Here is a 9,063-nt window from a genome sequence, read left to right as displayed (position 1 = left end):
TTTTGACAGTGAGTAAAAGTTGCAATTAAAAACAATAAACCTTAATTTTCCATAGCCGCTTTTATTTTTTCCTTAAAAAGAAAGCCCATTTTTTCTAGAGAGACATTCATTTACATATGTATTCTAATACACATTTTTTTTCCTAACATGCCAAAACATATACAACCCCCATTATTTCAGAGGAGAATTATAATGAACAGAAGAATACATCAGCTTAAATTCTCAAGGTCATCTCAAATCCTGAAAACTCCCTGGTTTCTGTGATAGGGAAGTTTTGCTAGTAAATAGTTGGACTAAAATCCAGGTAAAATGCTCTAAATCTTCATCTTCTGATTCTAAATTTTTTAATATATTGCAACAGACAGTTTAATCAAATCTAAACATGTGCTAGAAAGACCTGAGAGTGTTTTATAATTTGTTTTTAAAATTCCTAGGTAGGGGCGCCTGGGTGGCCCAGTCAGTTAAGTGTCTGACTTCGGCTCAGGTCATGATCTCACAGCTTGTGAATTCAAGCCCCGCATCGGGCTCTGTGCTGACAGCTCGGAGCCTGGAGCCTGCTTCTGATTCTGTCTCTCTCTCTCTCTCTCTCTCTCTCTCTCTCTCTGCCCCTCCCTCGCTCACACTCTGTCTCTTTCTCTCTCTCTCTCTCAAAAAAATAAATAAAAAAAAAATTAAAAAAAATAAAAAAATTCTTAGGTAAACTTCATTTGCCAATTTTACATTCTTCTATTTATATTTTTCTTTGTTTTGTCTGTCTTCTTTTCTTTCTACAAATTCCCAAGGACAGTCCTTAAAAAACTATTAGTCCTATTACTTTGTTGGAGGTAAGTTATTTCCACCCTCCTCAGGTTTGTGGATGTCTAGAGTGACTCTGATGAGGCTGATTGTCTCCTATGGCCAGAGGGGGGTCATAGCAAGTGATCTGGTACTGACCAGGCCCCACTAGTCACAGTGCCTCCAGTATCCTGACACTAAAGCCCTTGAGCCACTGCTTGGTGTTTCTACAGAGCCACAGCACCATGGACTTCAGACCAGTTAGAACATCATCTCTTTTGTCCTGATGAGCATAGATAGTATCACATTTTACTGGCCATATAATTTCAGAAAATAAAGATGCAGGTAAATAGATAGTATCACATTTTACTGGCCATATAATTTCAGAAAATAAAGATGCAGGTAAATAGTTGGATCACAGGAGCCCTTGAAAGTAGACCATCCAAGTAACGATCCCCAAGGCTAATTCTTGGGGCGGTATGTAATTCTTTTTATGATGTATGTAATTCATTTCATTAGCGAGTAGGAGATAATGAGAAGTAGGGATGCTGCTCCCTGAGCTATGCTTTTTATTGTAGTCACTGTCCCAGATGTCGTGAATAGTACAGCCTACTCCATGCATCAGAGAAGCTCCATTGCCAAAGAGCATGTATGAATCTGAAAAACAACCCAGTTCAGATGCCAAATCTGTGCTCCAGATACATGGCAGACTCGGGAACAGATTCCAATGGGTTTGTCCAAGAGCATGAAGAGCAGGTAGGGTTGTAGAGGGTGGGGCACCAAATCCATGATCCCCAAAGCCACAGGCTGAGCAGCTGCTGGGCCTGAGGGTCATCAGTCCCCCTGCAGCAGTGGGTGCCAGAGTCAGGGAGCAGCCCCAGGAGGCCAGCAGCCTTGCCTGCCTCATGCCCACAAACTCCACATGAACCTTTGCTGGGGAACCTAGGAGGTATGGTCCCTGAGCTATGTGTTCTTTGTTCTTTTTGCGTCATTCCCTGCCTTCTTTGGCTTATTGAGTACTTCGTATCACCACTATTATCTTATTAGGTGTATAATAAGAACTCGAGAAACAGAACTAATAGGATGTATTAAAAGATTTATTCTGAGGAATTGGCTTATGTGATGGAGAGGGCTGAGTAGTAGGCAATCTGGATGCTCAGACAGGAGTTGATGTAGCCTTGAATCTAAAATCTGTAGTAAGGACCAGCAACTGGAAATTCAGGGAGGATTCTCATGTTAAAATCTTGTGGCAGAATTCCTGTTTCTCCAGGAAACCTCAGTTTTTGTCTTAACGCCTTCAACTGATTCGGAACACATTCATCATCACGAGAATCCCTCATGTTGCCATATGTTAGCCATACCCACTTCTTTCCTGCCCCACCCTCTTCTTAACCCCTGTCAACCATAGACCTGTTCTCCATTCCCATAACTGTATTTTCAAGAATGTTATTATATAAATGGAATCATACAGTATGTACCTTTTGAGATTGTTTTTTCTTTCCACTCACCATCCAGGTTTCATTATGTCAGATAATTCTAACATTTTTGTGATTTTGGTATGGGTGTCCGTTGACTGTCTTTTTTATATTTATTTATGTTTTATTCAGTGTGGGGTCTCCCTGGTTCTCAGTATGAGGAGTGATTTTCAGTTGAAATCTGGACATTTTTATGTTATGTTCTGAGACTTCGGGTATTATTTAAAATTCTGGTTTAGTTAACTTTTTCTGACTCTGCTTCATAAGGAAGGAGTGGGGATTCTAGATGGAAATAGAAATTCAAGTTGCCCACTTGGCCTTTGTTAACAACTATGGGAGTAAAGGCTTTGTTACTTTTTGATGAACTTTCAAATCCGAGCTCCCCATGTGGAGTCCACTCACTTTGTGGTGGGGATAGGCTCATTACCACTGATTAAGAGTCCTGAATCTTCCCTAGGGCTGCCATGACACCAGTGGGGAGTAGTTCCTTGTTAACTGCTGGCTGGTGTGGGATCTAGGCTGTATGGGCTTCATTAACTCTGAGGGCAGGGGATTCATTACTAGCTGATGGGAATCAAAATCCTAACTCCTTACTTGACCTTCTTCAACACCACCTCAGGAATAATGACAGCCTCATAAGAATGGAAGTCTAGCTTTGCCACTCAGCCTGTGCTGCTCTGGTTGGGCTGTGGCCATGGTTTTTTCTTTATTTTTTATTGTAGTAGATTGATTATTGTCTAAAAGTTTTTGGTCTTGCTAGATTGACTGTTCCTAGTCTCTCGGGCAGAGAAAAGACACTTTTGTGTTTTGTTTTGTTTTGTTTTCTTTTCTTTTTTTGTCTGCATTTTCTGGAATTTCTAGGCTATCATCTTCTTCAGCTCCAAGTCTGGGATATGAAACAAAAAGCAACTCACCACCATGTTGCCCCTTGGGTCTTGAGATCCTTGCTGGTCTACCTTCTGCTACCTTTCAAAGTCTTAAAGTATTACACATGCACAAATACACACACACACACACACACACACACACACACGTCTGTCTATCTATCTATCTATCTATCTATCTATCTATCATCTATCATCTATCTATCATCTATCTATCTATCATCTATCTATGTATCTTTCTATCTACCCACCATCTTAGTTTTCTAGGGCTGTCATAATTAAGTACCACACACTGGGTGGCTTAAACAAGAGAAGTTTATTTTCTCATGGTTGGGGAGGCTAGAAGTTTATGATCAAGGTGTCAGAAGGTTTGGTTCCTTTCTCAAGAATTGTAGATTGCTGTCTTATCATTGTGTCCTCACATTGTCTTTCCTCTGTGCATGTTTGTGCATGCATATGTCTGGTGTTTGTGCGCCCAAATTTTCTCTTCGTATAATGGTACCAGATTAGATTAAGGCATAAATTCACATATATATGATTTTTGTTGTATTTAGAGAAATAAGGAAAAGTACGTGTACTCCATCATCCCAGAAATAGAAGTCCTCCTTGTTATTGGTTTTAATGTTATCACTGTCAAGATCTGATTACATTCTGGCCTCCATTAAATCTAGTGAAATGTCAGCCATGGTTTTTAGTTGTATCTGTCTTTGTAATATACATTGTTTTTTCTTTTGGTTTTCAGCAGTGTAAATATACATGTCTAGATATGGTCTAAGTTTGTGTTATACTATTTTGCATTTGCTGACCTCTTTGTAGTTTATATTCTTAACGAATTTTGAAAATTTTCAGCTCTAGTATCCTGAAATACTTTTTCTATCCCATTTTCTCTTCAAGTCCTTTTGGAACTCCCATTACACATCACAGATCACTTGTTTTTTCATCACAGATAATTGAGGCTCTTTTGTTTTCTTGTCATTTTTATCTCCATTTTTCACATTAGATCATTTCTCTTGAACATTTTCTGCATACATTGATCCTTTCTTTGGCCATCTCCAGTCATCTGTTAATCCGTTTTAGTGAATCTTTTATTTCAGATATTGCACTTCTAAATTCTAAATTCCCATTGGGTTATTTTTATATTTCTCATTCCTCTGCTGAGATCCTCCATATATTCACTAATTTTGACAATAGTTTCCTTTTGATCCTTGAATATGCTTTAGTAGCTTAAAGTTCTTTTTTGAAAACTCCACTTCTGGGTTATCTTGGAATCTCTTATTGACTTGTCTTTCTCTTAAATATGGGCGGCATTTTTTTTCTCATGTAACTAGTAATTTTTATTGTATACTAGATATTGTAGATAAATACTTACAGAAACTCTAGATTCTACTATCTTTCTCTGCAGAATGTTGATTTTTGTTTATCGGACTGGTTGGCTATTAAACTTGAACTATGGAAGCTTGGTTTTATACATTATTAGAAAAGATCTGGGGGCACTTGGGAGGCTCAGTCAGTTAAGCGTCTGACTTCAAATCAGGTCATGATCTTGCAGTCTGTGAGTTCAAGCCCCACATTGGGCTCTGTGGTTGCAGCTTAGAGCCTGGAGCCTGCTTCAGATTCTGTGTCTCCCTCTCTCTCTGCCCCTCTTCCATCCGCGCTCCCATGCTCTGTCTCTGTCTCTCAACAATAAGTAAACATTAAAAAAAAATTTAGAAAGGAAAGATCCGTTTTGATTTTATCTTTGTTCAAGATAAGTATTGTAGTACTAGTATGTCCTTGATAGTCTTAAGACATGATGGTGTTGTATTTCCCTGAAAAGAACCCAAACTCAAAATTTTATCTTCCTTCTGTAGGAAGAAACAGATTTCTGCCCACTGAAGTCACCCTTCCACTTGATGTTTTTCACTATTATCATTAGAATGTTCTCCATGCATGCTCAGCTTAGGGAACAGCCAGTAATTTGAGGATAGTCATACATAGATTTGGGGAATACCCCTTCAGTGTCCTCTTTCTTTCCCCTAGGGTTTTTACACTCAATTTTCAGCAACTTTGGTAGCCCTAATTCTGTTATCTGAGGCTACAAGCCACTGAGACAACAATTTTTCGCTTGTGTTCTAGTCACCTCTTGCCATGTGGACTGGAATATGCTCTAGAAAAAAAAGTGGAGCTCACTTTAAGATATAATTCCCCTTAATTTTTTGTGTCTATTCATTTGCTCTCCCATGCCTTCGAATAGTTATTTTTAAAAATATTTTGTTTGGCATTTTTATTTGTTTTCTGGGAGAGGTTTAAGTTATACCAGTTACTCTACCAAAGCAAACTCTTTAAATTTACATTTGTAAATAAAGGAAAACAACCTATTAAAGAATGGTAAGAAGATAGAATGAAACCTAAATGATAGTAATTTACTGATTTCTTAGGATGATGCATGAAAAATGCCTTCCACTGGGTCTTTGGGTTTTAACAATCTGATTTTGTTTTTATTTGAATAGAGGTTAGGGATATCAAGTAGTTCAAAATAACAATGAAATAAATTGACAAAAACAGGAAAAAAAATCAAAGAAATATAACATTTGGCTTTGTAGTCTCATTCTAAAATCTGATCTTTAGACTGAATCACACACTAAGTTTGCTAAATCTAAGGCTTCATGGAACAATGTCAGTTCTTATAATCTAAGACTTCAAAGAAGAAATAGTAATGAACTTTTAAATTTTTTATCGGATTCTTGAAAAGTAAGATTTTTCCTCTTATGACTAACAGAATTATTTTATTAATAATAAAATGCCAGGCAGTGATCTTTGTGTGCTGCTTCATTTGGGAAGCATGTGAAAAGAATAGGTTTCTTAAGGTTTGCCTAGAGACTCTTAAATACAGAGAACAAACTGAAGGTTGATGGGGGTGGCGAGATGGGCTAAATGCATGATGGGCTTTAAGGGGGCACTTTTCAGGATGGGCAGTGGGTGTCATACGTAAGAGACGAATCACTGGGTTCTACTTCTGAAGCCAAGACTATCCTTGTATCTTGCAATTTCAGGGCAGTTTTCTTTTACTTTCACACTTAATTTCAGGAGTCAAAATTAATTCCTCCTTATAGCTATCCCTATAAAATTTGTTCTAGCAAACAGAAGTAAATGGAAATACAATTATCTTCAAAGAATGAAATAATAATCATCTTAGCCTAAACATTGAATTTCCCAGCTATGCCCACATTATGGCCTGCCTTTTCTATTATTTAAACTTGGTCCTTTGTTCTTAAGCTTTCCTTTTCGTACTGTGCTTGCAAATCAATGGAAAGGCTGCCTCTCGAAAGATTAAAAAGTAATTTTCTGGGAAAACACTTTTACATGATTAAGCACTTCTTTTCAAGGTAAACATTAAGCATTATGTGCACAATTATAGTTCTTTAAGCTAAGCTATTATACCCCATCGGGTAAATCTTTATTCATACTTTATTTTTTTCAATACAACATTGTTTACCAAATAGACCTGAAATATTATGCAATTCAAGTTTGAAATGCATGTTATCTTGAAAAAAATCAATGTTAATTGAATTGGTTATACATGAAATTTTGTTTGCATTTTTTCTCTTTTGTTTGTATATATATTTTTATTTCTAACACTTCTTCCTCCCTCCCTCCCTTCCTTCCTTCCTTTTCCTTCCTTCCTTTTTCTTTCTTTCTTTCTTTCTTTCTTTCTTTCTTTCTTTCTTTCTCTTTCTTTTGTTTTCTTTCTTTCTTTCTTTCTTTCTTTCTTTCTTTCTTTCTGCCTTCCTGCTTTCTTTCTGATTTTTATCTGAAATACATTTAAAATATTAACAGTAACTCAACATGGTACTGGCTAAGAACTCTTTAGCATTGGTCAGTTTGATCAGATATTTGGATTCTATCTCTCTATGTGGATTTCTGTCTGTAAAGATGGGAATGAGTGTTTATTAATATTTATTTTACATATAATATGTATACTTATGTGTATTTCTCTTATCTTTTGATCATATGCCTTTCATTTTCCCTTTCTCCCTGGTTTCTGCCCCCTCAATCTATCATTTCAATTTCACGAATACTTATTTTGCTAGTGACCTTTTTATTTCATCATACTCTGTGAGTAGGTGTTCATCACTTGTGTCCTGTTACAACACAGGTCTTCCTTTCAAATCCAGTATACATCAGATACGTTTTCCCTGTTTGTCAATCTGATAGAGTATACTGGACTTTCTAGTATTATTTTGTATTAGATTGGTTCAAGAAACAAAGTAAAGGCATGCATTGGATGAGGACACATTGTGTACCTATCCAACTATGTGCTCTTTTGAGGAATTGTTATGTCAGGTTTTCAAGTTTTTAAATATTTATTGTGCTTGTTGCTGCTTCTGCTAAAATGTATTAACAATTTGCAATAATTTGTACCCTGTTGAACTCTTACTGAAGTATATTGGATACAGAGGAGTATAGTTAATGTTTTGGCTCTTGTCTCCTGCTAGGTGTATTAGTGACTGTTCTGATTTAAAATTTGTAATGGTTTAACACATATTTTATCAAAGACATCTAACAACAATTGTGCTATTTATTTTTAACAATTCTGTTAGTAAAATTAAACAACTGCAGTTTGACTGAACATGTCTTGATTATATCACGTATCTCTGTCACCTGTAATCTTTGCTCAGTTTTGACTTGCATTTATATAATGTGACTGAATATTTTTATTAATATGTTATATTCATTATTATGTTATTAGTAATACCGTAATGAATATATTTATGAGAGTTTTCATGCAAATGCCATAGCAGTATGGCATTTTATTATCTGTAGCTTCCTCAGATTTAGGGAGGGGATAATTCACAATTATCGAACACCCACAGGTACATACCATTTGTTGTAATCTACTTGTCACAATTCTGTCTGCCAGAGGTAGAAACACATTCACCATCTTTTAAACTTATTGCATCCTTTAAACTTATGGAAACATTTAAGAGGTTATGTGTTTCAGGCAATGTCAGCAGCGGTTCAATTAAAAAATTACACTACTAGATGTTTGACATGGTGTACACTCTAGATTACAGTTAGATCTCATATCTTGATTAAAGGCCTAATCTATTCCCTTTGCATTGCTTCTCTACTGTTCTGTGTTGCCTAGGATGTTAATCCCAAGGGGACAGAATAATCAATTAATGGTCAAGGGACCAGGAGTGGCAACCCTTTTGCAGTACATTTTTTAACATTGGTGTAGACCAAAGCACTGCTGATTTACACAGTTTGTTTACTCTTCTAACCATATGAGCCTATGAACCACAACTATGGTTATGCCTTAAAATGAATTATTCTTTCCTACAAGTACCAGTAGTCTCAAGTGAAGTAAAATTTCTTAGTGTATAAGGCCAAAGACGGACAAGTACGTGTGGTAAGAAAGGGTTTTCCATAGTTGAAAGTTATCAAAAGAAAAAGAAGTTCTTAAAAAAATGTTTGGCAGATGTGAAAAATGACTATTCATTAACATTTCTAAACAATTCTTAAGAAAAAAATGATAAAACTTCTATAAATTCAAATTTTAAAAATAGAAAAGAAAGAAGTTAGAGTTTCTGTTAAACAGAGTTGGAAATTAGCATCATCCTTACCAGATCATCAGTCATTCAGCTTCTGTTTGTACTCACACAATGATGAGAAACTCATTATCCCATGAGCATGCCTGTACCCTTAGACAAATTATCATTTTAAAAATATTTCACAAATTTTTACTTGTGTAAAATTTCCACATATCCATAGACTTATGAGAATTAAAGACTAAGAACAAGCTAAAAATATTATGCCTTATCATAATATAGTTTATTATCTGCTTTTGTTGAAAAGTAAAATTCTTCTCTATTTCTAGCTGCATGAAGACACCAATACTAAAATAAATCAGAAAGGAAATAAGCAATCTAAGACTGGGACTTCCCTAT

General features: G+C 36.0%; 1 pseudogene; it reads right to left on the bottom strand.

The window, feature by feature from the left end:
- Positions 1-716: 716 nt before the first annotated feature.
- Positions 717-1,563, bottom strand: LOC122226022 (annotated as a pseudogene).
- Positions 1,564-9,063: the final 7,500 nt, after the last annotated feature.

This window comes from Panthera leo, chromosome C1 (assembly GCF_018350215.1).
Source record: "Panthera leo isolate Ple1 chromosome C1, P.leo_Ple1_pat1.1, whole genome shotgun sequence".
NCBI lineage: Eukaryota > Metazoa > Chordata > Mammalia > Carnivora > Felidae > Panthera > Panthera leo.
This window is presented reverse-complemented; position numbering and strand designations above follow the sequence as displayed.